Source organism: Aotus nancymaae, unplaced genomic scaffold (assembly GCF_030222135.1).
Source record: "Aotus nancymaae isolate 86718 unplaced genomic scaffold, 86718_ANA_hifiasm-v0.15.2.pri h1tg000021l, whole genome shotgun sequence".
NCBI classification, from domain to species: domain Eukaryota; kingdom Metazoa; phylum Chordata; class Mammalia; order Primates; family Aotidae; genus Aotus; species Aotus nancymaae.
This window is the reverse complement of record NW_026988433.1, coordinates 14,739,544-14,766,953: the sequence shown is the minus strand read 5'-3', so window position 1 is coordinate 14,766,953 and position 27,410 is coordinate 14,739,544. Positions and strand designations below refer to the sequence as shown.

General features: G+C 40.8%; 1 protein-coding gene across 7 annotated transcripts in view; it reads right to left on the bottom strand.

Annotated features, from left to right (window-relative positions):
• Nucleotides 1-26,745, bottom strand: part of TAOK3 (TAO kinase 3) — a 213,635-nt gene extending 186,890 nt beyond the window's left edge. For 2 of the 7 annotated variants that reach the window (XM_064379745.1, XM_064379744.1), the window contains exon 1: nucleotides 13,670-13,846. The gene's annotated coding sequence lies outside the window, so the exon portion shown is untranslated. Of the gene's footprint in view, nucleotides 1-13,070; nucleotides 13,092-13,202; nucleotides 13,223-13,657; nucleotides 13,847-26,485 lie in introns of those variants that run through there. The other 5 variants (XM_064379743.1, XM_064379749.1, XM_064379747.1 and 2 more) reach the window with 5 other exon arrangements.
• Between the last annotated feature and the right edge of the window lie 665 nt (nucleotides 26,746-27,410).

The following is a 27,410-nucleotide window of genomic DNA, read 5'->3' as shown; positions in this document are numbered from 1 at the left end:
AAAGCCATGTGTTTGGGGAGATAAGTATGTATGCTTTCAAGTCCTGGCTGCTCGAAAGAAAAGTCAGACACTGGCTCATGTTTCTGGTGGGTGGAGAAAAAAACAGACATGTTCTCAAGCGATGAGTGCCATTGTCAGGATATACAGTATGATAATACTGCTCGCCCATCCTGCTTGAAAAAAAAATGAAATAAAGTTCCTGGAAACCAAGTTCTTATGGTCTATCTGCTATAGAATCTCCTTATAACTGGAAAGAAACCTAGAGTTGTATTGGAGATAGAGAGATCGATTAAGGAGCGACTTAGAACACTTTGTAAGAATAAAGACTAAGAAAAAAAATCCACCTTGAAAATCCATGCAACAATGCAGGCTTTAAAATGAGGTAGAAGAAGTATATTTAGAAATAGATGAATATTGATATGGTAATGATGATAGACTGTTAAAGTAAAAGAAATAAAGCAGTATACAAAACAGTATACGCACTATAAATGTCCTAATTACTATTTCTAAAAATACTTTACCTAAAAAAATCTGAAAGGCTGTCAAAATATATCTAGGTATAGAATATATATTTTTTTGTTCAAACTACTCACATGTATATTTTATTTATTACAGCAAAAAGCATGTATTACTTGTATAGCTATTAAAAAATACATGAAAAGAACTATCTTGGGTCAGGGACTCCTCGCCACTTTGTTGGGAAGAGGAGAAAGGGTTCAGAGTAATGAAGGAGGCCTTAGCTTCCATATCTACTCATTTACTAACCAGTCTTCTAGTTGGAAACTCCCAACATCAGGACTGATAAAGAACTGATTTGGCAACATCTTAAAATGTGGAAATTATAATTTCAAAGTGACATATATTTGTCATTACTTTCAATGAAATGAATAATTGTACAGTGTGTCTGCTAAGCTATAGAACATATTACTAGTAAATTTCTATACTATACAAAATATAAAATATTGTTTTGGGGCATCTTTCAGAAAGAATAAAACATTTATACAAAAATTTCAAAATGAGGGTTATAAACTAATTTTTAAACAAAATACTGTACTTGAGTTCCCACTATTATTAGCACTCGAAATACACAGCTTGAATAATTAGCAGAAATGTGGACTCAACAGGCCTAACTGGTAGTCTATATAATTACATCACATGGCTATGCTTTGGCAGGCAAATGCATTTAAAAGCATAGGCAAAGATATGTTCAATGCATAGCTAAAAGAATGAAACATTTATACAGAACAGAAGTTTAATCTTTCTACATATGCCTGAGATAACTCAAGGTATTTTCTAATTCTAACTAATCTATCTATAGTTACTGTAGGCACTACTAATAAGCAATAATACTAATAATACTATAAATTTTACATTGAAGCCATTATGTAAGCTTCCTCCATTTTAAAATTTCTCTGTATATGCATTCATCTTCATCCTTCAGTTTTCCTTTAGCAGGCCAAGCACTTCTCTCCAACAACTGGCTTTTTTTTTTTGTCTTAGACCAGGTCTCGCTCTGTCACCCAGGTTACAGTGCAGTGGCATGATCATGATCATGGCTCACTGAAGCCTTGACTGTCCATGCTCAAGTGATCTTCCAGCCTCTGAGTAGCTGGGACCACAGGGGACATGTCACCACACCCAGCTAATTTTTTTAAAAAGTTATCATTTAGGCTGGCCTCGGTGGCTCATGTCTGTAATCCCAGCACTTTGGGAGGCCGAGGCGGGTAGATTACAAGGTCAGGAGTTTGAGACCAGCCTAGCCAATATAGTGACACCTGTCTCTACTAAAAACACAAAAATTAGCCAAGCGTGGGGGTGCATGCCTGTAGTCCCAGCTACTTGGGAGGCTGAGGCAGGGGAATCACTTGAACCTGGGAGCAGAGGTTGTAGTGAGCCGAGATCATGCCACTGCACTCCAGCCTGAGTGACAGAGTAAGACTCCATCTCAAAAAACAAAAAATTATCATTTGTAGAGATGAGGTTTCAATTTATTGCCAAGGCTAAGCTTGAACTCCTGGGCTCCAGCAATTCTCCCACTTATGCCTCCCAAAGTGCTGGGATTACAGGCATGAGCCATGAGGACCAGCCCAAATGACCTCTTAATTTTTTATCCTACTACTTTATCAATTCGTTAATGCACCCTCATTTTTTTTCAATTGGCATCTCTGCTTTCTCTCTCCCAACTCCTTCTTTTGGCCTACAGCATGCTCAAGGTATCATTTATTGAAGGGAGGAGGCGGATCTTTTCCTGACAGGAAGATGCTCTGGCAACTCATTAGCTCCAGCCTTCTCATCTCCAAATCCAACAGGAGTCCTCTCAGGTCATATCCTTCCATAACCTCTGTGTAGCATCTCCTTACAAGGTTGCTTCTTGGTTTGTGTGGCACTGTCCTCTAGGTGTTTCTTTCCAACCCACCTCTGCTGGCTTATCCTACTTCTCTTGACCTCTTAACACAAATCTCTGTGCTGAGCTTCTCTCTCTACACTACACTTTCTCTCATTTATCTGATTCACTCCTATTCTTTTAGCTCTCTATGCCAAGCCGTTAATGCCCTCAATAAATCTCTCACAAGCTGCTTTTCTCCTTTTCCATTGAGGCCGTCCTAGTTCCAGAACCTCACTACTAGTCCATGTTCTCATTCTCAATTTCTTTCTTCCTTTAAGTCATTCTACAAACTACTGATGGAGTAATCTTTCAAAGGCTCTGATTGCATCAGTCTTTTCTATTCAAATATCTTAAATGGTTTCTCACTATCTACTGTTAAAAATTTAAACCTCTTGTTATGTGACTCTGAGGCTTTTGATTTGCCACTATCCCTGAGTAGCCTACATTTTGTTCACAATGTTTGAACTAGGCCAAAAAATACATTATGTCCACCACACCCACTGAAAAGCTAGCCAGCATTGAAGACTCAGTTCGAACTCCAAGTTACCCCATCTCCCTACCTAGTGTGGAAGCAATCTCTGCCATCTTCATGTGTAGAAAGTACCTGATAACTTTTTGCTGACATTGATGTCATTCTGTCTTGCTTTTAAAAGACATGGACCTTTCTTAATTCCATTAATTGAATATGACTTGCATTAGGATTCTTACTTGCTTTCCACGGTGCCTTCAATGGAGGAGGCAGTATTAAACACAGACTATTTATCTGGAATTAAAGACTGCTTGTCCAGCATCTGAGCTAACTCTGCACTGAAGAAAAGATATGGGATAAGAAATTAGCTAAATATACAATATTATGTGTGTTTTTGTGAGTGGTGGGGAAGGGATAAGTGCTGAATAAATGACTCAAATAATTTCTTTTTCTTTTTTTTTTTTTTTTTTGAGAAGGAGTCTCACTCTTGTCACCCAGGCTGGAGTACAGTGGCACGTTCTCAGCTCACTGCAACTTCCACCTCCTGGTTCAAGCAATTCTCCTGCCTCCGCATCCCAAGTAGCTGGGATTATAGGTGCTCACCACCACACCCAGCTAATTTCTGTATTTTTAGTAGAGACGGGGTTTCACCATGTTGCCCAGGCTGCTCTCAAACTCCTGACCTCAGGTGATCCGCCCGCCTTGGCATCCCAAAGTGCTGAGATTATAGGCATGAGCCACTGCACCCAGCTGACTCAAATCATTTCAAAGCATCTTCATTTTAATTATTTTACAAAAAGTAGTAATGAGCAATTCCACTCTAGGTATATACCCAAGAGAATGGAAAAATATGTTCATATAAGCAGTTTTATATTTACAGTCAAAGAAGCATTATTAATAGTCAAAAAGTGGAAGAAACCAAATATCCATCAACTATTGAATAATCAGAATGTGGCATACAGATATAATGAAGTATTATTTGGCCATAACAAGGATTCTTCACTGATGTTCACTACAATGTGGATGAATCTTGAAACATTATGCTATGTGGAGATGTCAGACACAAAAAGACACATATTATCTTGTTCATGTATACAAAATGTCCAGAGTAGGCAAATCCATAGAGACAGAAAGTAAATTAGTGCTTGCCGGGGGGCTGTGGATAATTGAGAGTGGCTGCTAACAGGTACAAAATTATTTTTGGTGTAATAAAAATGTTCTAGAATTAGATAGTGGTGAGAGTTGTAACAACATCACAAATATACTAAAAACCTGAATTTTATATATTAAAAAGGTAAGTTTGATATTATAAAATTTTATCTAAATTATAAAAAAAACAGTTATGAGTTTCATCCCCTAAACGACAGCTTCAATTTGTGGTATAATGGAAAAGAGTTTTGACCTTTCAGTCAGCAAATCTAGGTTTAATCCAATTCTGCCACTTAACTCTCTTACTTAACTGTGGCATCTTTAGGATGCGGCTAAACTTCTCTAAGCCTTAATAACCTCATCTGTAAAGTGAGGACTATAATGCCTTACAAAGTCACTGTGAGACTCATGATATAACATAAAATTATTATTTCAGATAAACAAAACCTTATCGTTATTTTGTGTGCCTAAAATGATTTTTTTTTTAAATCCTAAGCTGTATTGAATAGTCCATAACTTCACTGAATAGTCCACAACTTTTTACTGTTGGCATGTTATCTAACCAGCTTTTTTATTGTTATATATGAATGACATCTTAGGGCTACATAGCACTTATCCTGTAGGCACTAATAGAACATTACAGAGTTATTTAATTCTAATCTTCACAGTGAGGGGTAGCATGGTACAACAGTTATAAACACAGGCATAGAACGGAGTTTAAGTCCAGGTTTTGCTACAGACCTCGAACAAACACCTAACCTCTCTGAACATCAGTATACAGCCCTGTAAAGTATATGTAAGAATATGTGTGTGTATCTACACAGATATCCATTAAAGAGGTTCACTGAGATACTCATTATATAAAGCATATATTGTAATACCTAATACCTAACAAACACTCATTCAGCAATTGTTATTATTGTTGTCCATCCTGTGGAGTAACAAGTTTAAATGACTGGTTTTCGTCTACAAGACAAATTTGAGGCCAGGCATGGTGGCTCAAGCCTGTAATCCCAGCACTTTGGGAGGCTGAGGTGGGTGGATCATCTGAGGTCAGGAGCTTGAGACCAGCCTGGTCAACATGGTGAAACCCTGTCTCTACTAAAAATACAAAAAAATTAGCTGGATGGGGTGGCAGGTGCCTGTAATTCTAGCTACTCGGGAGGCTGAGGCAGGAGAATAGCTTGAACCTGGGAGGCAGAGGTTGCAGTGAGCCGAGGTTGTGCCATTGTACTCCAGCCTGGGCAAGAGTAAAACTGCCCAGAAAAAAAAAACAAAAGAAAGAAAAAGAAAACCAGGCTGGGTGGCTCACGCCTGTAGTCCCAGCACTTTAGGAGGCCGAAGCAGGTGGATCACTTGAAGTCAGGAGTTCAAGAGCAGTCTGGGCAACATGGTAAAACCCTGTCTCTACTAAAAATACAAAAACTATCCGGGGATGGTGGCACATGCCTGTAATCCCAGCTACCTGGGAGGCTGAGGCGCAAGAATCGCTTGAACCCAGGAGGCGGAGGCTGCAGTGAGCTGAGATCGTGCAACTTAACTCCAGCCTGGGCGACAGCGAAACTCTGACTCAAAGACAGAAATTAAAAAAAAAAAGAAAAGAAAGAAATCTGAGGTATAAACAGGAATAGAGAAGTAGTTTGTATACTTGTTTAGGTAACTAGAACAGGGCATGATTCAGTGCCCTTCCTATGTGTTTTTCTAGCATCATATGGGTCTCTGCAGCATTGCTGTACCTAAAGAGTTTAATAGTTTCCTTATTAGTTAAGGAAGAAACATAGTCCTATTCAGCACTAGTCCAAGGCCTGACACAAGTAGATGTTCAGCAAATATTTATTGAATCAATTAATGAACAAAGAGTATGGTGTTACTGGCTGCATCTATAGCCAAGTATCAAAACAAATGCAAAACATTCACTAGACATTTTCAAATGTCCACACTCTTACATATATAAAACATTTTGCACTTTACAAGTTTTCATTTAGGTGTCTTATAAGCTCTTTGGCATCAATACAAAGGAAAGTATATATTATTTAAAAAGATAGGAGACTGATTACAACACCCAATTGAAGTAACAAGTATTCCTATCTTTAAGCATCTGAATATATACTTTGTCTTGCCTAACAGAATTCCCTAATAGTTTTTTCAGAGCACACCTTCACAGAGCTCAACCATATAACACAATACACTTCATCATACTTAGGTTACTTAAAGAATTGGGTAAAAATGCTTCTTGGTTGTGTAAAATTTAATGATTACAGTTATAGAATGGAAAGCTGTTAATATCAAAACTATACCTTTCCAATGGCAGCTGTCTGTATCAACTTTAAGAAAACCAAATATACAAATATATGTATGTATATTTATCTGTATAGATACACACACATACATAGTTTCTCATAAAGAAAAGCAAACATATCAATCTGTAATCAATTACAAAACTGTCTTCATTTGTCTCACATTTTTCTGTAAATGAGGTAACAGACTGGACCCAAATAGGAAAAATATTCGGGTCCCTTCAATATTACTGTATTACTAGGGTTACTGATTTTATTTTATTTATCTTTATGTTATTTATTTTTTGGGACAGAGTCTTGCTCTGTTGCCCAGGCTGAAGTGCAGTGGCACAATCTTGGCTCACTGCAACTTCTGCCACCTGGGTTCAAGCAATTCTCCTGCCTCAGCCTCCCTAGTAGGTGAGAGTACAGGCATGTGCCACCATGCCTGGCTAATTTTTGTATTTTTAGTAGAGACAGGGTTTCACCATGTTGGCCAGGCTGGTCTCGAACTCCTGACCTCAGGTGATCCATTTGTCTCAACCTCCCAAAGTGTTGGGATTATAGGAGTGAGCCACCGTGCCCGGCCTGAGTTGACTTTAGATAAGCATGATGAAATACATTTACTATTTTAAATTTCTCTTCAAAATCAGTTTCCTCAGCATTATGCTAGAAGTGTGAAAGATTTAACTATAAGATACAGTGTTTGTATTCAAAATGTTTACATTTGTGAAGATGCAAGAATGAGTGGTAAGACACTACACACATTTTTGCTCGTTGGTTTGCTAAATTAAAAATCACCTGAGAATTTGCAGGAATATAGTAGGAGTAGGGAGAGCATCCCAACAGGAAGCACACTTTACACAGGATCTTGAAGCAAAGGTAAAATCTGAGTAGGCAGTGAGAAGCTCCAAACAAGGGCTTTTTGGGTGAAGTAAAAGGCGCAGACTTGAATGAGTTTGGTGTGTTTGAGAGACTGACTTCATTAAAACAGAAAGAATAGGCCCAAGAACATAGGAAATTAAGCTGGATAGTGCACGGGCAAATTAGAAAGGGTGTTGAAAGTCAAGCAGAAGAAGTTAGATTTAACATAGTTGAAAACAGGGAACCACTGAGGTTCTGTGAAAAGGGAGTAACAGGGTAGAAGTAGTATTTAAAGAAGATTCATCAGGATGAGTTGGTAAAGAGAGACTGAAATGAGGGGAGGCCACTGTGGTAGTCCAGGAATGAGGCAATAAGAGTCTGAATAGGATAGCTGCACAGAGTTATAGCGTATTTTTGCAGCGATGTGATGTGCCTTGAGACTATAAAGATAGGAATTCTCAGAAACAAGGAAAATCATGAAATAATACAGGAGCTAGCTAGGAGGCAAAGGGGTTACACTACAGATTAATGTCCTAAAATTTTAAACACTAGAAGTACATTCACACAGCTAAACATTTTTTTGTCCAAGTAGTCTATAAGGAGTTTCCTTGTTTGGTTTAGTCAATTTACTGCAGGTATCCACTAAATTTCACATCTGCTTTGCTAACACATCCTCATGAAAATCTGCTTATGTAAGAATTAGTTTCAACATTTTCAATACATCAACAAAGTTAACTGACCCATTATAAGATATGAACCCTAGAGTCTCAGAGAACAGAACAGAAAACATTCTTTATAGAGTAGTTGCTCCTTATGTGTGGGGAATATGTTCTAGGACACTCAGTGAATGTATGAAACCATAGATAGTACAGAACTCTATATATACTATTTCCTTTCCTATATATACATACCTACAATGAAGCTTAATTTATAAATTAGGCACAATACTCTTGCACTTAGGAGCCATTATTAAGTAAAATCAGGGTTACCTGAACACAAGCACTGAGGTACTAAAACAGCCAATCTGATAACCAAGACAGCTGGCTACTAAGTGATGAACAGGCAGGTAGCATCTACAATGTGGATAGGCTGGACAAAGGGATAATTCATTTCCCTGGATAGAAGGAGTAGGTCAGCAGAGTTCATCACACTACTCAGAAGGGTAAGCAATATAAAACTCATGAATGGGGCCAGGAACAGTGGCTCATGCCTGTAATCCCAGCACTTTGGGAGGCCAAGGCCAGAGGATCACTTGAGGCAAGCCTGGGCAACATAACAAGACCCTGTGATATAGTTTGGCTGTGTCCCCACTCAAATCTCATCTTGAATTGTACCTCCCAGAATTCCCACATGTTGTGGGAGGAACCTGGTGGGAGGTAAGTGAATCATGGGGGCGGGTCTTTCCTGTGAGGTTCTCGTGATAGTGAATAAGTCTCATGAGATCTGATGGTTTTATTAGGAGGGGTTTCCCTGCACAAGCTCTCTTTTTTGCCTGCTGCCATCCATGTAAGACGTGACTTGCTTCTCTTTGCCTTCCACCAATGATTGTGAGGCCTCGCCAGCCATGTGGAATGGTGAGTGCATTAAACCTTCTTCCTGTATAAATTACCCAGTCTTGGAAATGTCTTTATTAGCAGCATGAAAATGGACTAATACATCCTGCCTCTACAATGTTTTTTATTTTTTAATTAGCTATCTGGGAGGCTAAGGCAGGAGGGTCCCTTGAGTCTAGGAGTTTGAGTTTGCAGTGAGCTACGATCACACCACTGCACTCCAGCCTAGGTGGCAAAGTGAGATTCTGCCTCAAAATAAATAAAATAAAACAAAACACATGAATGGTTTATTTCTGCAATTATCCACTTTAGTATTTTCAGACTACAGTTCCCCATGGGTAACTAAAATCACAGAAAACAGGACTGAGGATAAGAGGTGACCATTGTATTCAAATACACATGTAAATATCTATATTCTATTGTCACCAAAACAAAAAAAAAATTTTTAGCTGATCTAAAATCTTAAGACACAGTCCTAACTTTATCTGTGTAGTGCACTCAGAATAAAACAAACATACTCTACTGAGAAAATAATTTTTTTTTTTAGATGGAGTCTTGCTGTGTCCCCGAGGCTGGAGTGCAATGGCATGATCTCAGCTCACTGCAATCTCTGCCTCCCAGGTTCAAGCAATTCTCCCGCCTCAGCCTCCAGAGTAACTGGGATTACAGGACCCTGCCACCACGCCTGGTTGATTTTTTTGTTTTTTTTTTTTTTTAGTAGAGATGGGGTTTCACTATGTTTGGCCAGGATTGTTTCGAACTCCTGACCTGATGATCCACCTGCCTCGGCCTCCCAAAGTGCTGGGATCACAGGTGGGAGCCACAGCGCCCGGCCGAGAAAATAAAATTTTCAGAAATCAGCAGTTCACCATGTTGTTCCTGAGTTGTTCTATTCAATTGGGAGGAAATCATCTCAATTGAAATGAAATGAAAAATGTTACTAAAGTGAAATTTGTCAGATTATATAATCATTTTGATGAATAATTATTAAATCTATAGTCAGTCCCTGCCTCCTTCTTCCCATCCCCTTAGAATGGGTGGTACACAATGTGGTAAGAGGAAGGGTATAAATAAGATCAGTGGATTTCATCCCTGTGTTCCCTGGTACTTTCTAAATACTTCTATTATCGTAACACTGATTTTATTATCTACACAGAACGCCATGTGTTGTTATATCTTTCCATGATCATTTTCTGACGAAGCTGTGAATGAGAACTGAAATATCCAAAAATGGTAAAAATAAGCATAACTATTATCACACACTGAGCTCTTCCTTTACAATATGTGGCCAAAATTGTGCTTTTCATACATTGTTTCATTTAATCCTCACAACAATCCTGTGAGGTAGGTACCATAATCATATCCATTTCACAGAAGAACAAACTGAGGTTTTGGGGAGGTTAAGGGATTTGTGCAAAGTCACAAAGCTAGTAGGTGGCAGACATGTTTATCTGCCACACTCTAAATCTATACTGCCAATCCCAAACCTACGTGACAGAAAGCAAAAGAAATATAAGAAACCTGGACATGCTGCTGATCGTTTAAAGGAGTTAGGGAGGAGCATCAGTTCTAAGAATTGTGTGATACAAATGATAGATTCCTTGACTCACTTCCAGCCTTTCTTTGAACTGAAAATGTGGCATTCTATTCCTGAAGGAGAATGGGACACTGCTATGCAGTAGGAATTTAACTGTCCCCTCCCCTCTTTTAGTAGGGCAACTTACATTACTATTTGATGGTATTAACAGGATCTCACTGTCTTCTCAATTTGGTCACTCTTTTTTTTTTTTTTTTTTTTTTTGAGATGGAGTCTTGCTCTGTCACCCAGGTTGGAATACAGTGGCATGATCTTGGCTCACCGTAACCTTAACCTCCCAGGTTCAAGTGATCCTCGTGACTCAGCCTCGAGTAGCTGGGATTACAGACTTATACCACCACGTCCAGCTAATTTTTGTATTTTTAGTAGAGATGGGGTTTCACCATGTTGGCCAGGGTGGACTCAAACTCCTGGCCTCAAGTGGTACTCTCATCTTGGCCTCCCAAAGTGCTGGGATTACAGGCATAAGCCACCACGCCCAGCCTCAATTTGGTCACATTTTAAAAAATGCTATAGCAATGTGTGGTGGCTCACATCTGTAATCCCAGAGCTTTGGGAGGCTGACAGGAGGATCACTTGAGGCCAGAATTGAGACCAGCCTAGGCAACACAGGAAGACTCCCTCTTTACAATACTAGGAAACTTTTTAGCCAGGCATGGTGGCACATGCCTGTAGTCCCAGCTACTGGGGAGGGTGAGGCAGGGGGATCACTTGAGGTAAGTTCAAGGCTGCAGTGAGCTATGATTGTGCCACTGCACTCCAACCTGGCTGACAGAGTGAGTCTCTGTCTCTAAATAAATAAATAAGCTACTACTTAGATCAGTCAGTTTAAGACTAACCAGGTTGGTTCGTGACATCAAAATGATTTCTTAATAGAATATTCAGTGACCCGAGCAACTTGCGTAACTCCTACCAGTGAAACTAACCTTTAAAAAAATGTACTCAGTACATAAAATGTATTCATAAGATACTTCTAAAAATAACTCCCCACTGTAATTCTCTCCTTATGCAGCTGGGCAGAGATGTCATATTTCCTTCACAAAGCTTCCTTTTATGTTGCAACAGTAAGAATCTCAATTTCAAGCTAAACCAGAACAATCTAGAACTATCAACTTTTTCATAAGATATGATTACTTGTATTAGTATGCTGTATTTTATATAAATTATCTAAATGTGATGGGACATCCTTACGTTTTAACTCAGAACTGAACTAGAAAATAAAGCAGTTGTAGTTTTAAATTCTGTCGTCCTTCCCCCATCTTTTTTCTGCTAACACGTGGCTTTCTACAAAAGGATCAGTGTGATCTTTGCAGACCAGAGATAAGGAATATGATCACAATAATCTATAGAAGATTAAGCACATATTAAGTAATTCAGGAGTTTAAAACTTATCATCTGTGTATAAAACAAGCAAATAGTTATAACTGGTTAAATAAACATGTACAAATTAATAGGATGCAGTTTGTAACTTCTACTTTTCCCTTCAACAGTGTCATTCTGGAAAGCAGCCATATAATCTGCAATAATCTGTCATCATGAAGTACCACCCACTTCCTCTGCTTCACCCCCATCCAAGCTATGACTGGGATATTTCTGGACTGCTAATATAACATTCAGACAATCATAAAAGGCCTCTCTATGAAAGCTGAAATTTGTATAATTTGTGCTTTTAAGTTTTAAACATTCATAAATCTTAAGGAAAAAGCACATGATATATGATATCACATTTTAAAGATTATTTGACACTTAAAATTTCCTTTTTCATATATTAGAAAAAATAGCCCTTCCCCACCCAGTAATATCCACTGCAATGCTTCTTAAATGAAAACTCATCCTATGGATAATTATAAGACTTAATTTACACATTTAACATACACAGTTTTATTATTTTGGATATCACAGTCACATGTTAGCCTATGCATTTAATTTAAACCTCATTCCAAGAGCCTAGTGAAGTTGGTAAAGAAATTATTGAGGTAGTTTTTCTGATTTTATAACATGTTTTGCATTAACTTTTTAACACACAAATGATGAGACGTCAAACAAAAAAGTATCTATTTTCCTACCTTATCTAAATTCATTTTATGGACTACAGTAGTCATATAAATTGTTAATAACCTAATGGCTAAATGTTTTATTTTTATGCTTTAATAAGTAGCTAACCCTATGTATTAAATTTATTTAAAAAGTTACAAAACAAAATAAATGTGACCAGTCTGATTTTTCTGTCTCTAAATTTAGTATTACATTCAAGAAACTGCTCTTTCTATACTATTTTCCCTTTCAGTGAATGAAGAAAAACAGGAGGCAGACTTGTTACTTTTAAAGATCTCTAGGATGAACAGTGTGCCGTAGCATGATTCTGAAATATTGTTTTAAAGTAATAATATCCATTAGCACAAACTGCATCCATTTGAGATGACCTTTAGTATAATTCAAGTTTTTTGTTTAAAAGACTCTTCTGACAACATTTTGATATTTTATTTGATGCTCAGCATTTACCTTACTTATCCAGGAGAAGAAAAAAAATTAATTTATTTTTGAAAAATTGCCACTCTTATTTGTAGAATAACAAACTACAAATTAAATTAAATAGAGCATATGAATCCAATGACTTTTGAGGTTGATTACTCTCAGCTGGACTTTGAGCTAAGGCCATAAATATTTCACATGAAATTCAACAGAGTTTACTCATTTTTTAAACAATGTTTAGACACAAACCATATTTATAATAAAACCTTAAATGTAAAGTAAAATACCCATGATGCTTACTCACAGTAGATCTCAAATGCATGTCTTATATTTCCAGTTCAACATACTAAAGACTTTAAAAATTCTGTATTTAGCTACAACAATCAATACGCTTTCTCCAGAGATGGCTTCATTTTAAAAACTGCCTCTTACTCACAGGAAGGATAAAACTGAACTCAAGTTATAAGAACACCCCAGGCTATCAGCACCTTCATCCCGAGAAAGGAAGTTATTACAGACACTTAGTTTTATAAGTAAGGCTTAAAGAGAGTACTTCCTGGTCAGACAGCTAACGTCAACAGCAATTTATACAGCTTTGCATTTTGACATTTTAGAAAGAACTCTCTAAAAATTTTTCCAGAATTTCCCCCCCAGTACCTACAAAAGAGGAAAACTTGCTCAAGCTAATCATATATAAAAATATATGAAATTCTATCAATGCTCACGGTTATGGTATGAAGCAGATATCAGAAGTGGTTACTATGATTGATCATTATATCAGCTTAAGTTTTAATTATTTTACACTTATGTACCCTCCACTCTCCCTTTCTGCATGCCAGAGTAAGGTTTCATAGAACACAGGATTAGAAAGAAAAGAACCAACTTACTCACAGGACAACTCACCATTTCCTTGGTAATGAAGAAAAGGCAACCATTCCCGTTTTAATTTTCAAATTGAAAGTTAATTCTCTTTTAAACTTATGTATTAAAAAATCTCCAAGAAACTTTGTACAATACTAAAAAGGAACTGCAGATAAAAACAGCGTGACCTTGGTGCCACACGTTACTATCAGTATTGCAAGCTGAAGTATTTCCTGTTACAACGCCCATTGGTTCCCACAGGTGCAAGTGCCTATGGGTGGTGGCAATTTACCCTTCCTTTTGTAAGAGATCCACTAAAGGAGATTTAAGATTGGCACAATCAATGCCAGGAACTATTAGGACAGAACTACCTTGGGCTAATATTGAGAGATGCCCAAACTAGGTTGATTGTGAATTGATGACTACCTAATTCAAAAAACCTGGATAAAATTTATTTCAATACTTTCATTATTTTTCTAAGATGTACTATTATTAAGAATCTATGTGGCCAGGAGCAGTGGCTCAACACCTGTAATCCCAGCACTTTGGGAGGCCGAGGCAGGTGGATCATCTGAGGTTAGGAGTTCGAGACCAGTCTGGCCAACACGGTGAAACCCCATCTCTAATAAAAATACAAAAATTAGCTAGGTGTGGCGGTGGATGCCTGTAATCTCAGCTACTCTGGAGGCTGAGGCAGGAGAATCGCTTGAACCTGGGAGGTGGAGGTTGCCGTGAGCTGAGATCGCACCACTGCACTCCAGCCTGGGCGACAAAGTGAGACTCTGTCTCAAAAAAAAAAAAAAAAAGTGTGTGATTTCACTCAACAAATACTTACTAATTGGCTTCTCTGTGCAGGGCACTGTTCTAGGCACTAGGAATACAATAATGAACAAAATAAAGTCCCTGTGGTCATTCATATACTAGTTAGTGAACTTTTGAGGATTTCACATACAATAAGGAAACTTCCATAAAGGCAGAGACTAAAGAAATTTGTATGGAAATTTGGAAACTCAATTGTAGTTAGTGTAGCTACTAAGCAGCATTGTAATAAGTGGTCACCACTTTAAACCTAAACAGAACTTTTCCAGAAACTGTCACATAGAAGTAGGGTTTTTTATGTTTTAATTGTTTTAAAAAGGCCATGTTGGAGGTAAAAGCCTATGTTCCAGCAGGGAAAAGGAAAAACTTCTCACTATGAATCATCAGTAACTAAGTTCTTTTAATTCAGGCTTAAAACACATTTCAAACCCAATTACTTGTACATGCAGAATACTGATAACCCCAAATTAACATCAGAAGCTTGATTTGACCAATTTTCAGGGTCAATATCAGCATCTAAGCAAAACAAGTGAAGTTGTTTTTCAAGCGATAATGCCCTCGTACTGAATTTTATTATTATTTTGGTCTTATTAGACTTTAATGCCTAAGAGCCATATCGTCACGCTTCCATTAGACTTTGTTACAGTGAACAGAATTTTCTTAGGTTTTAGCCAGAATGAGATACGGTCATCTTGCATGTATGGCGTGGTGGTAGGAATGGCTTCCATTTGTATTTAATGAAATAAAAATATAGTAAATTCAAGGCTGCTCCAAGAAAAATGTAAGACCCCGAGAATAGAACGTGCAGATGAATTCTACTCTTCCAAGCTATCATTTACTTCCTTGGGATTTTTTTTTTTTTTTTTTTTTTGAGACAGAGTCTCTCTCTGTCACCCAGGCTGGAATGCAGTGGCGGGATCTTGGCTCACTGCAACCTCCACCTCCCTGGTTCAAGCCATTCTTGTTCCTCAGCCTCCAAGTAGCTGAGATTACAGGTGTGCATCACCATGCCCAGCCCATTTTTGTATTTTTAGTAGAGATGCAGTTTCACCATGTTGGCCAGGCTGGTCTTGAACTAAAGACCTCGAGTGACTCACCTGCCCCAGTCTCCCAAAGTGGTGGGATTACAGGTGTGAGTCACGGTGCCCAGCTAGGATTTTATTTCTTTATTATTATTTTTAAAATTTCAACTTGTATTTTAGATACAGGGGGTACATATACAGGTTTGTGACATGGGAATATTGCATGATGTCGAGGTTTGGGGTATGGTTCCCATCACCCAGGTAGTGAGCATAGTACTCAAAAAGTAGTTTTTCAAACTACTGATAAAAAATAAAAAATTAGCTGGGTGCAGTGGTTCACGCCTGTAATCCCAGCACTTTGGGAGGCTGAGGCGGGCAGATACCTGAGGTCGGAAGTTCGAGACCAGCCTGACCAACATGGAGAAACCCTGTCTCTACTAAAAATACAAAATTAGCTGAGTGTGGTTGCGCATGCCTGGAATCCCAGCTACTCAGGAGGCTGAGGGAGGAGAATTGTTTGAACCCAGGAGGCGGAGGTTGCAGTGAGCCAAGATCATGCCATTGCACTCCAGCCTGGGCAACAAGAGTGAAACTGTCTCAAAAAAAATATATATATATAAAAAATTAAAACAACAACAACAACAACAACAAAAACAGATGCTGGTAAGGTTTCAGAGAAAAGGGACCGCTTATGCACTGACGGTGGGAATGAATATAAATTAGTCCAGCCACTGTGGAAAGCAGTCTGGAGACTTCCTTATTTTTGAAATAATGAAATCTTTTTAGCCAACAAATCAGAGGAACTCTCAAAGTCAAATTTCTCTATTTAGTCAGTCAAGAAATATTTATTGAGCAGCTACTAACTGCGAGGCACTGTTCTATGAGTTGGGAATATAGCAATTAATAAAACAAAACTTGCTTTCATAGACCCTAAAATTTAGGGGGGGTCCAATCTTTTGGCTTCCCTGGGCCACACTGGAAGACGAAGAATCGTCTTGGGCCACACATAAAATACAGTAATACTAACAATAGCTAATGGGCTAAAAATAAAATAATTTTTTTTGAAAAAAGTTCCGTGCATAAATCTCATAATATTTTAAGAAAGTTTACAAATTTGTGCTGTGCCCCATTCAAAGCCATCCTGGGCTGCATGCAGCCTGCGGGCTATGGGATGTACAAGTTTGCATGTAGGGATGTAAGACAAACAAGCCAAATATTTGGCATGTGAGAAGGTGGTAAGTGCTATGGAGAAGAATACAGTAGGAAAGATGGAACAATACGTTTATTTGTTCACAGTCACAAATTGCCTACATCACACAGTAAGAAAAATTGCTTTGGAAGACCAGAGTGCTAAGCCTCCCTCTCCCAGGCTCTACTTCTGACTCAAGTAAACAACCACCTTCTGTCGCAAATGACAGTCTTATTTCAATTGTTGCTAACGGCTAGATAAAGGAAAACAGGCCAGGTGCCCAGTGGCTCATGCCTGTAATCCCAGCACTTTGGAAGGTCAAGGCAGATGGATCACCTGAGGTCAGGAGTTCGAGACCAGCCTAGCTAAGATGACAAAAACCCATCTCTATTAAAAACGCAAAAAACTAGCCAGGTGTGGTGGCATGCTCCTGTAGTCCCAGCTAATTGGGGGGCTGAGGCAAGAGAATTGCTTGAACCTAGGAGGCAGATGTTTCAGTGAACTAGGATCGCACCACTGCACTCCAGCCTGGGCAACAGAGCAAGCCTCTGACTCAAAAAAAAAAAAAAAGAAAGAAAGAAAGAGACAGGAAAACAAACTTTCAAATACCAATCTGATAAAAATACCACTTAAGGAAATAAAATAACAAATCTCAAACACTGAGTCAAAGGCCACTTTAGAGAATATTATCAATGTTAAAAATGAACATACAAGTTTCCATATTCTTGCTACCACTGGCATCAAATTTACCAACTGCCAGGGTCACAAGTGAATTCTTCTCTTAGGAATCCACATTATCTTCATGGGCAGGAATAGTATCTTATAATTGCACAAAAAATTGTATGTACAATCATATTTAAATATTATTTTGAACCTAAAGTAAGTATTTAAATTTCATACAATTCGACAATTAAGATACTAGTTGCAAGACACTAGGTTAGATGTATAAGAGACTGCCTTTTTAAGAATATGGACATCCAAGATGGATTAGACGAGTACAAATCCCGTAATGTAATATTAGAGAGAGAGAATATCATATAATAAGAAAAAGTACAAATCAAGTATTTAGGGTATTCAAAGGAGAGCAGCAAGGAGGAAAATCAGAGATGGACTCATGAAAGATGGCATTAGAGGTAGTTCTGGACAATGAGGAAGAGAAGGCATACTAGGCAAAAGAAATGGAACAAAAACCTGAATGTGGCACATCAGTAAGCACTTGGCTAGTAAGAAGGCCAGTCTGATCAGGGCAGAGTGTGTGTGTGTGTGTGTGTGTGTGTGTGTGTGCGCGTGCATGAGAGAGACAGAAAGAGAAACAGAAACAGGCTGGTAGGAGCCTAAAAACAGGTTTATAAATCTGTACCGGGTTTGGTAGGCCATGGGGAATTACTAACAGTTTTGAACATGTCAGTGTCAAAATCAGAGCCATACTTTAGGGAGAATAAGAGAGTAACAGTGGGTTGGGTGTGGTGGCTCATGCCTGTAATCCCAGCACTTTGGGAGGCCAAGGTGGGCGGATCATGAGGTCAGGAGTTCAAGACTAGTCTGGTCAACATAGTGAAACCCCGTCTCTACTAAAAACACAAAAATTGACCAGGCATGGTGGCGCGTGCCTGAAATCCCAGCTACTCCGGAGGCCGAGGCAGGAGAATTGTTTGAACCCAGGAGGCGGAAGTTGCAGTGAGCCAAGATCTTACTACTGCACTTCAGCCTGGGTTACAGAGCAAGACTCTATTTCAAAAAAATAATAAACAGCTACCATTAAGTACTTCCTATGTGTCACTGTGCTTGGCACTTAAAAAAAAATCACTTCATTTATTCCTTTCACAGATCCTGAGAGGTCTGGATTCTTATTTTACAGTTGAGAGAATTGAGAACTTTAATCAAGACTTAAGTAACTGCCTAGGGTCAGGCGGCAGACATAGTAATGGAGCCAGAATAGGTGCCTAGATCCTTCCCAGTCTAAGGCCCTCTCTCCTTCCACTGCATCTTGCTGTTTTTTATGTAGCAGATGAACAATGCTAACATTTATTCTTATGTTCCAAAGGAATCACTGTCTCTTTTTTTTTTTTTTTTTTTTGAGACGGAGTTTCGCTCTCGTTACCCAGGCTGGAGTGCAATGGCGCGATCTCGGCTCGCCGCAACCTCCGCCTCCTGGGTTCAGGCAATTTTCCTGCCTCAGCCTCCTGAGTAGCTGGGATTACAGGCACGCGCCACCATGCCCAGCTAATTTTTTGTATTTTTAGTAGAGATGGGGTTTCACCATGTTGACCAGGATGGTCTCGATCTCTTGACCTCGTGATCCACCCGCCTCGGCCTCCCAAAGTGCTAGGATTACAGGCGTGAGCCACCGCGCCCGGCCCACTGTCTCTTTTTAATTTTTTTTTATTTTTAGACAGGGTTTTGCTCTTTCACCCAGGCTGGAATGCAGTAGCATGATCATGGCTTATACAACCTCCATCCCCAGGCTCAAGTGATCCTCCTACCTCAGCCTCCTGAAGAGCTGGGATTAGAGGCATGCAACACCATGCCCAGCTAATTTTTGTATTTTTTGTAGAGACAGGGGGTTTCGCTGTGTTGCCCAGGCTGGTCTTGAACTCCTGGGCTTAAGCAATACTTCTGTATCAGCCTCCCAAGGTGCTGGGATTATAGGTGTGCCCACTGTCTCTTTAATACCTTACATATATATATATACACACACACACATGTATATATATATTTTTTAAAAAGCCCTCAATGAGGATAAGAAACAAACTGTGGACATAAATATAATCTACTAGTTTGCTGATCATTAATTAATTCACTCAATTCTCATTTATTGAGCACTGAATTAATTCACTCAACTCCCATTTATTGAGCATCCTTCACACTCTGTGCTTCATACTATACTTAGCATGGGGAATGCAGAGATGAATAAAACCCATCTCTGTCCTCAAAAGCTAGTAAATAACATATGTAAACAGAAAACTGGTATAAAACAACATTAGAGAATTTTGCCAAGAGACAATGGGGGCATATTATTATAATTTTAAATCTGTGCTATTAAATCTTGGCCCAGGTCATTTAAAAACTATATGTATGTGGTTTTTGAAAGTATTCATGTATTTACACATACACACCCTTCAGAAACTAAAAGCTAATGTTCAGAACAGAATAGAAGTTGGCCATGGGCTGGATGCAGTGGCTCACATCTGTAATCCCAGCACTTTGGGGAGGCCAAGGCAGGAGGATCACCTGAGGTCAGGAGTTCAAGACCAGCCTGGCCAACATAGAGAAAGCCTGTCTCTATTAAAAATACAAAAATTAGCTGAGTGTGGTGGTGGGCGCCTCTAATCCCAGCTACTCGGGAGGCTGAGGCAGGAGAATCGCTTGAACCCAGGAGGCGGACGTTACAGTGAGCCGAGATTGTGCCACTGCACTCCAGCCTGGGCAACAGAGCGAGACTACATCTCAATAAATAAATAAACGATAATTTAAAAAGAAAATTGGGCTGGGTGCGGTGGCTCACACCTGTAATCCCGGCACTTTGGGAGGCTGAGGTGGGTGGATCACCTGAGGTCAAGAGTTCGAGACCAGCCTGACCAATATGGTGAAACCCCATCTTTAAAATAAATAGATAAATAAATAAATAAAGTCCAAACTTCACCACTACACAATATATCCATGTAACAAAACTGCATTTGTATCCTCAAATCTGTAAAAATAAAATAAAATAATGTCAAAAAAAAAAAAGAAAATTGGCCATGAACTATGATTCTGTTTAATGTGTCTACTGCTAAGACTAATTATTAGTGTAGACTAATTATTAGTGTATCTAAGAAAGCATTCTGTCTTGATTAGTACCATCTATTATAATGGGTAAATAAAACATTTGGGCCGGGCGCAGTGGCTCACCCTGTAATCCCAGCACTTTGGGAGGCCGAGGCGGGTGGATCACGAGGTCAAGAGATCAAGACCATCCTGGTCAACATGGTGAACCCTGTCTCTACTAAAAATACAAAAAATTAGCTGGGCATGGTGGCGCGTGCCTGTAATCCCAGCTACTCAGGAGGCTGAGGCAGGAGAATTGCCTGAACCCAGGAGGCGGAGGTTGCGGTGAGCCGAGATCACACCATTGCACTCCAGCCTGGGTAACAAGAGTGAAACTCCGTCTCAAAAAAAAAAAAAAACATTTGAATTGTCATAACTTGGATTGCCATGTACATAAGCCAGTATCATTAGAAACTAAAAGACGTAAAAATAAATATATACTGCATAGAGTCCCTATTTGACTGGAAATAAGATTCTCTTGTTGACACTCAAAAATAGTAGAAGAAAGTAAAATTGATCCTTTCAATGAGTACTTTGATAACTGACTACAACATTAATATAAAGTATACAGTGTGAGGTTGATTTTATTACCTATCATTTCACTAAGGCCAGAGGTAAAGTGAAAGGGCCCAGAACACTAGATTCCAGCATGTAAATTCCTACGGCTAGGAGTTAAAGTCACTTGGATCACACCTCTTTATTTAATGGAACTAGGTATTGTTAAGTATAAAATGTTTATTTCAGGCCAGGTACAGTGTCTTACGCCTGTAGCCCCAGCACTTTGAGAGGCCAAGGTGGGCAAATCACTTGAGGCCAGGAGTTCAAGACCAGCCTGACCAACCAACATGGTGAAACCCCATCTCTACTAAAATTACCAAAATTAGCTTGGTGTGGTGGTGGGCGCCTGTAATCCCAGCTATCAGAGAGACAGACGGAGGTTGCAGTAAATGAGACTGAGCCGCTGAACTCCAGCCTGGGCAAGGGAGTGAGACTCTGTCTCAAAAACAACAACAAAAATGTTTATTCCAAGCCATCTTCCTTTTCTCACACACTCTAGGGATTAGAAATGTGTATTTGTGAGGCAGCTGACAAATGGTTAGGAGACTAATCCCCGATAATAAACAAAGAAATTGGCCCCTAAGTCATTCAGTTGCCAAGGAAGTAGCCCTTTAACTTGCAAAGTATAAATAACTTAGAAAGATCTTAAATAGGCCGGGCGCGGTGGCTCACCCTGTAATCCCAGCACTTTGGGAGGCCGAGGCGGGTGGATCACGAGGTCAAGAGATCGAGACCATCCTGGTCAACATGGTGAAACTCCGTCTCTACTAATACAAAAAAATTAGCTGGGCATGGTGGCGTATGCCTGTAATCCCAGCTACTCAGGAGGCTGAGGCAGGAGAATTGCCTGAACCCAGGAGGCGGAGGTTGCGGTGAGCCGAGATCGCGCCATTGCACTCCAGCCTGGGTATCAAGAGCGAAACTCCGTCTCAAAAAAAAAAAAGAAAGATCTTAAATATACTTCAATATCCCTAACAAATCTCAAGTCAGACAGGAAAAAATATATTAAGTTGATTTTTAAAGCAGATAACTTTAACAACATATGTCTGGAACAATAAAATTTATCAATTTCATTCTACCAGTTATCATACAAATTTGAAATAGTTTTTTTTTTTTTTAATTTGGTGCTTATAGCTTAGAAATGAGGGGGATCACATTTTGGCCCATAAATTCAATAAAACTAATATATAATTATAGGTGGAGATAAATATCACTTATGCTTCTTTTACTTAGCTGAGCCTAAGAAACAGTAAAACAAGACTTTTAATATAGCTTACAAATAATAGAGCAACCAATTAAATGGGTGATAAAGCTAAATTATCACAAATTAAATTCCCTATGCTGATATGCAATCTTATAATATCCCACAAATTAAAAATATAAATTTAAAAAAAAAATAGAAAAAGCCAAAAAAAAATTCAAAAACTATACATTCTAATTGACAGGAATCTCTCATTGAAGACAAACTGAAAAATCATCTTTTTTGGGAGAGTCACAAAATCCTCCCTCCTTCTCTCCCTTCTTTTTTTGGTGGGGGAGGGGATGGCAGCGGCATGGGGAAGAAAATGAAAACTAGGGAAACAATTATTTTTTAAAAAGAGGCTTTTAACTAAGACTATTTTTTTAAAAAGTACCAATAGTTTTCATTTATTCCCCTATACTACTGAAATCAACTAATATGAATACTGGCAAGCAGTGAGAGTGTTTATTCAGGTTGACTTAAACATTACACCAAATTAGAAACCAAGGTAGTCTCTACGATTATAATGGTTTGCCTGTATATGACTCCAGTAGTATGGAGAGTGTAAAATGTGTTATTGTATATACTGGGCAGCATTTGCATCATTTGCATCCTGCTACACAAAAACTGGAAACAGTTTGAGAATCAAAAAGAACTTGCAATGTGCGGTTGTTGTAAGCATTCATATGGAACTGTAAGGCTCCATCTTAATGTCTTCTTCTTTTTTTTTTTTTTAATAGAAAATGAACAGTTTAAATGAACAAAGAAGCTGGGCACAGTGGGCTTATTATGCCTGTAATCCCAGCACTTTGCGAGGCGGAGGCCGGTGCATTGCTTGAGCTCGGGAGTTTGAGACCAGCCTGGGCAATGTGGTGAAACTCCATCTCTACTAAAAATACAAAAAAAAAAAAAAAAAAAAAAGCAAGAAGAAGAAAAAGCCAGGCATGATGGTACGCACCTGCCGTCCCAGCTACTAGGGAGGTTGAGGCAAGAGGATCACTTGATCCTGCGGGGCAGAGGCTGCATGCAGTGAGAGGAGATCCCACCACTGCACTCCAACCTGGGTGACAGAGCTACACTGTCTCAAACAAACAAACAAACAAACAAACAAACAAGTAAAGGTATCATAATTTCACATATTTTTAGCTTCTCGTAATGTAGTTTTAATTTTTTGAAACAAATGAAAAAAAATTTCACGGAATCCCTACTCTCCTAATCCCCCGGGGAATGAAGTTATTATAGGCCTTTCCTATCACTAAAAATTCTACTGCAATGAATCTCTCTTTAACGTCTCTGGATCAATACCATAACATAATGTAGTTGAAATGACTGCCTTAGTAATCACTTAGGGGAGTATCAGAGCACTTTCTTTTCTTATAAGGAAATAAATTTAATGTTTTGTGTTAAGAAGTAACCATTTGTACCAGTCAGAAATGAGCTTACAAGTATGGTGAAAGCTTCTCTGCTCAAATATTTCTATTACTTTGTAAAGTTATTGGTATTGCGATTCTCAATCCTTCCACAGACCATTTCATACATTATATGCATTGCAAAATGAATATATGCCCCTTTCTAAATACCCTTTTGAGTTAACTGACCTTATTTTTACTTGAATTCTACCTAGCATTCTGGAAAAATAATTTTAATGTAAAAAAATTACACTCAATACATCTAAAATATAGTGTCTCACATTTTAAATCTGTATTTGCTGTTGTTGTTCCTCTCATCTGTATAATTTCTATTTCTCAGGAGACGACTTCTAGAGGAATTTTCATAACCACATCAAGCTCCACACTCTCTGAAGCCATATAAGAACGGCTCTGTGTCAGGTAATGTCAAATAAACTCCCTAAACAGTGCATGTCCTCTGATCGCCCTGATAAAAACTTACTTTAGTAATTTTTGCCTTGGATTTACATAGCAGTTATGTGTAAGGCATCTACATTATATCTTTAGGAAATTATACAACATTCCTTTATTCCTCTTAGTTGAAACTGCCCATATTAAACACTGGCAAAAGACTTCTAATAAAACACATTCTAAACCTGAAACAAAGGCGATATCTAAATAATTGACAATATATATTAATTACATTACCCACTATTTTCCTAAAACCATCATCTTCTGTGTCTAGTTCTATCAAAAAGAAACCAGTTCAAGAGAAGAGGTGAGACACAACCTATAAACATTGAAAAAGAGGTTTTAAAAATTCAAATACGAAACTGCTGGGTACAACTATAACAAAGCATGTACATTTGAGTTTGAAAGGTAGGTAGGGCAGTATTAGCATATGCTAAGTACTGTGAACGACTAGCCTGATCTTTAGTTTAATTTTCACATCCCTCAGATTAGGCGGCTGTCCTCCAACTCCTGCCCACTATTGCTTCCCACTATTTGTTTCAACCTTTTAATAGACACCCACTTGCCTCCCACCAGGACATACAGTGTCTGCTTTAAATAGGTTTATATCTCTCCTTAACTTGCCCTGGAATTGTGCCTAAAGCTCCATCCTGGTAGCTTTCCGGATAAGAAATCTAACTGGAAAGAACTCTTAGTTATGCGACTCCAAAACCTCTTTCGAAAATTTAGTTTGACCTTACACTATCTCCAACAGATCAAAGTTAAACAGTCCGGATTCCAAACCTAGTATAGTTCCTTTAAATCTACATTGTAAACATTGATACTGATACGCTGCCAAATCTGACAAAGTTTCTTAGCTCCTCGAGTTAAAATGAAAAACCAGTAGCCCAGGAAAATACAAAGGTCTGTCAAAGAAATATTCTCATTCATCTAAAACACGGGTCTCCAAAAGGATACCTGTCCCTTTCAACTTCTTGCGGTGGGGGAAGTTGGGGAGGTTTGAAGAAGCCCCTTCCAACTTTTCACATGACCTTTTCATTAAGCCCCTCGCTTTCAAGTCATCCACATAAAACCCTAAGGAACGAATGGGAAGCCAGTGGGCCAGTGAGAAGAGGTCAGGCTGAGCAGGTCTCTAGATCATTCCAAGATCTTGTCCTGCTGCCAGCTCCACCAGCCCCTCGAGCCCCTCCAGCCTGTGCGTTCCACTTCAGAAATGTTTCTTACATAGTCCGGCTCCAGAGTCCCCCCCAGAGCCCTGGGGGCTCATACTCCACCCTGGGGAGGTCGCCGATGCCAGACCCTGGGAGAACGTCCCCACTCCACTCATCTGCGCTGCCGCCAGTTCCCACTTGCCCGACGCCGCGACCCAGGCTCCCCGCCGCGGCCGTTCGGGGCGGGGGCGCTCCCGCAACTCAGCGGGCACGAGCCCTTACGCTGGGCCCCCGCTGTGCTAACTGGGGGCCCGACCCGCACCGCGGGTGCAACTCTCCTCCCTCGGGGTCCGCGCCTGCACCCGACGCTCAAAGGCCCTCTCGGGGTCCCACGCTCGCACGCGTTGTCCCGAGCCCTCTGGGGGTCCCCTCCTCTCACCCCGCTGTCCTATCCCCTCTCGGAGTCCTCCTGCTAACACTGGCTGTCCCAGCCGCTCTCCGGGTGTCCTGCCCTCAGCTCCGCTGTTCCAGCCCAGCCCCTCTCCGGGACCCCTCTTCTCCTCCCGCTGTCCTGGCGCTACCTGGGGTCCTCTCACACTCTCTGTTCTAAGCCCTCTGGGAATCCTCAGTCTTCACATCCCCTGACCGGTTCCCTCTTTTCAGACCCTCTGTCCCGTCTCCTCTCAGGGTCCTCTCCCCTCCCCTCGGGGTCTCCTCTCCCCGGACACTCTCCCAGCCCCTCTCGGGGTCTCCATCTCTCACTCTCAGTGCCGGCCCCTCTCGGGGACCCTTCCCCTCACCCCGCTGTCCGGGACCCTTTCCGGGACCCGGCCCCTGAGGGGGACCCCTCCCCTCACTCCCCTATCCTAGTGCCTCCAGAGGCACCCGCCCCTCACCCCGATACCCCAGCCCCTCCCCGGGTCCCCTCCTCTCACGCGCACTGTCCCGGCCCCTCTTGGGGACCCCTCCCTTCAGACTCTCAGCCTTGGACCCTCTCGGAGTCCTCTCCACTCAGACCCACAGCCCCGGTCCCTCTCGGGGTCCCTTCTCCTCACCCGGAGTCTCAGTCCCTCTCGGGGTCTCCTCTCCACAGTCCGCACTGTGGAGCGCGCTCCCGGAACTCCCCTCACTCGGGTCCCCAGCGCCCTCACTCCGCCCAGGGTCCCGCCGCCTCGGCTCCCGCTGTCACTGCCCCGCGCCCCGGCGCTCTCACCTCAGACCTGCTGTCACCACCCCCGGGCCCCGCACCGCTGCTGCCGCTTCCTCTCCCACACTTGTTCCTGAGTCGCTCTCCTGTGGCTTGTCCCCTGGCGGATCCCTAGGTCCGGTAGCTGAGTGCCGGATCCGGCTGTGCAGAGCCTCTGCTTGAGGTCTCCGCGTCGCGTCCCACTCTCCACGCAGGACCCCGCCGCCCGGAGCCACAAGGACCCCCTCGCGGCCGCAGCTGCTGCTGCTGTCCGAGGTGCGGCTCCTGCCAGGGGTGGCCAATCGCACCCGACTGAGCCGAGCACGCCCCGCCCCACCACCTCAGTCCGCCCGCCCCCTGCCCCGGACCACGCCCCCAGCCTGGCTCCGATAGGCTCTCTACTGACCTTCCCTGATCGCGGGGCACAGGGCCGCGGCCGTATATAGGTATTTGACTGAAGGAGCCTGGGAAGCCGGGAGGTCGATGGAGCCCGAAGATTGGCGGAGTGTCGGTGGGCGGGACAGGGAGGGGCGGGGTTTCCTCAGACACGGAAGACCTCGCAACTCTAGTAACTCACGGGCCCGTCTGGGGTGCGGTCAGTCTTGTTTGTGCTGCTTTCGGGTCAAGGTTCATGGCGCTTCTCCCTACGCCTTTACTTTTTTGGGGAGATTCCCAGGGACCACCATGTTAGAGCCATTGGGGAGGACCCCAGTCTCTCGCTAGACCTTGTATAACTTTCTTAGTAATTCTGCCATTAACTGATGTAGCATTTATTTGCCCAGGATTTGTAAAAGTTTCCAAGATTTAAACCATTTTTAAAAATCTCTTGTAGGAGGACTTGCTTCTCCTTGCACTGAGCTCAGCCTTCGTCAGTTTGATGCCGTTGGGGGGAAAAAAAATTTATACACAGTACCAGGTGCATACTTTGCCCAATAAGCGTTCAAAGCACATT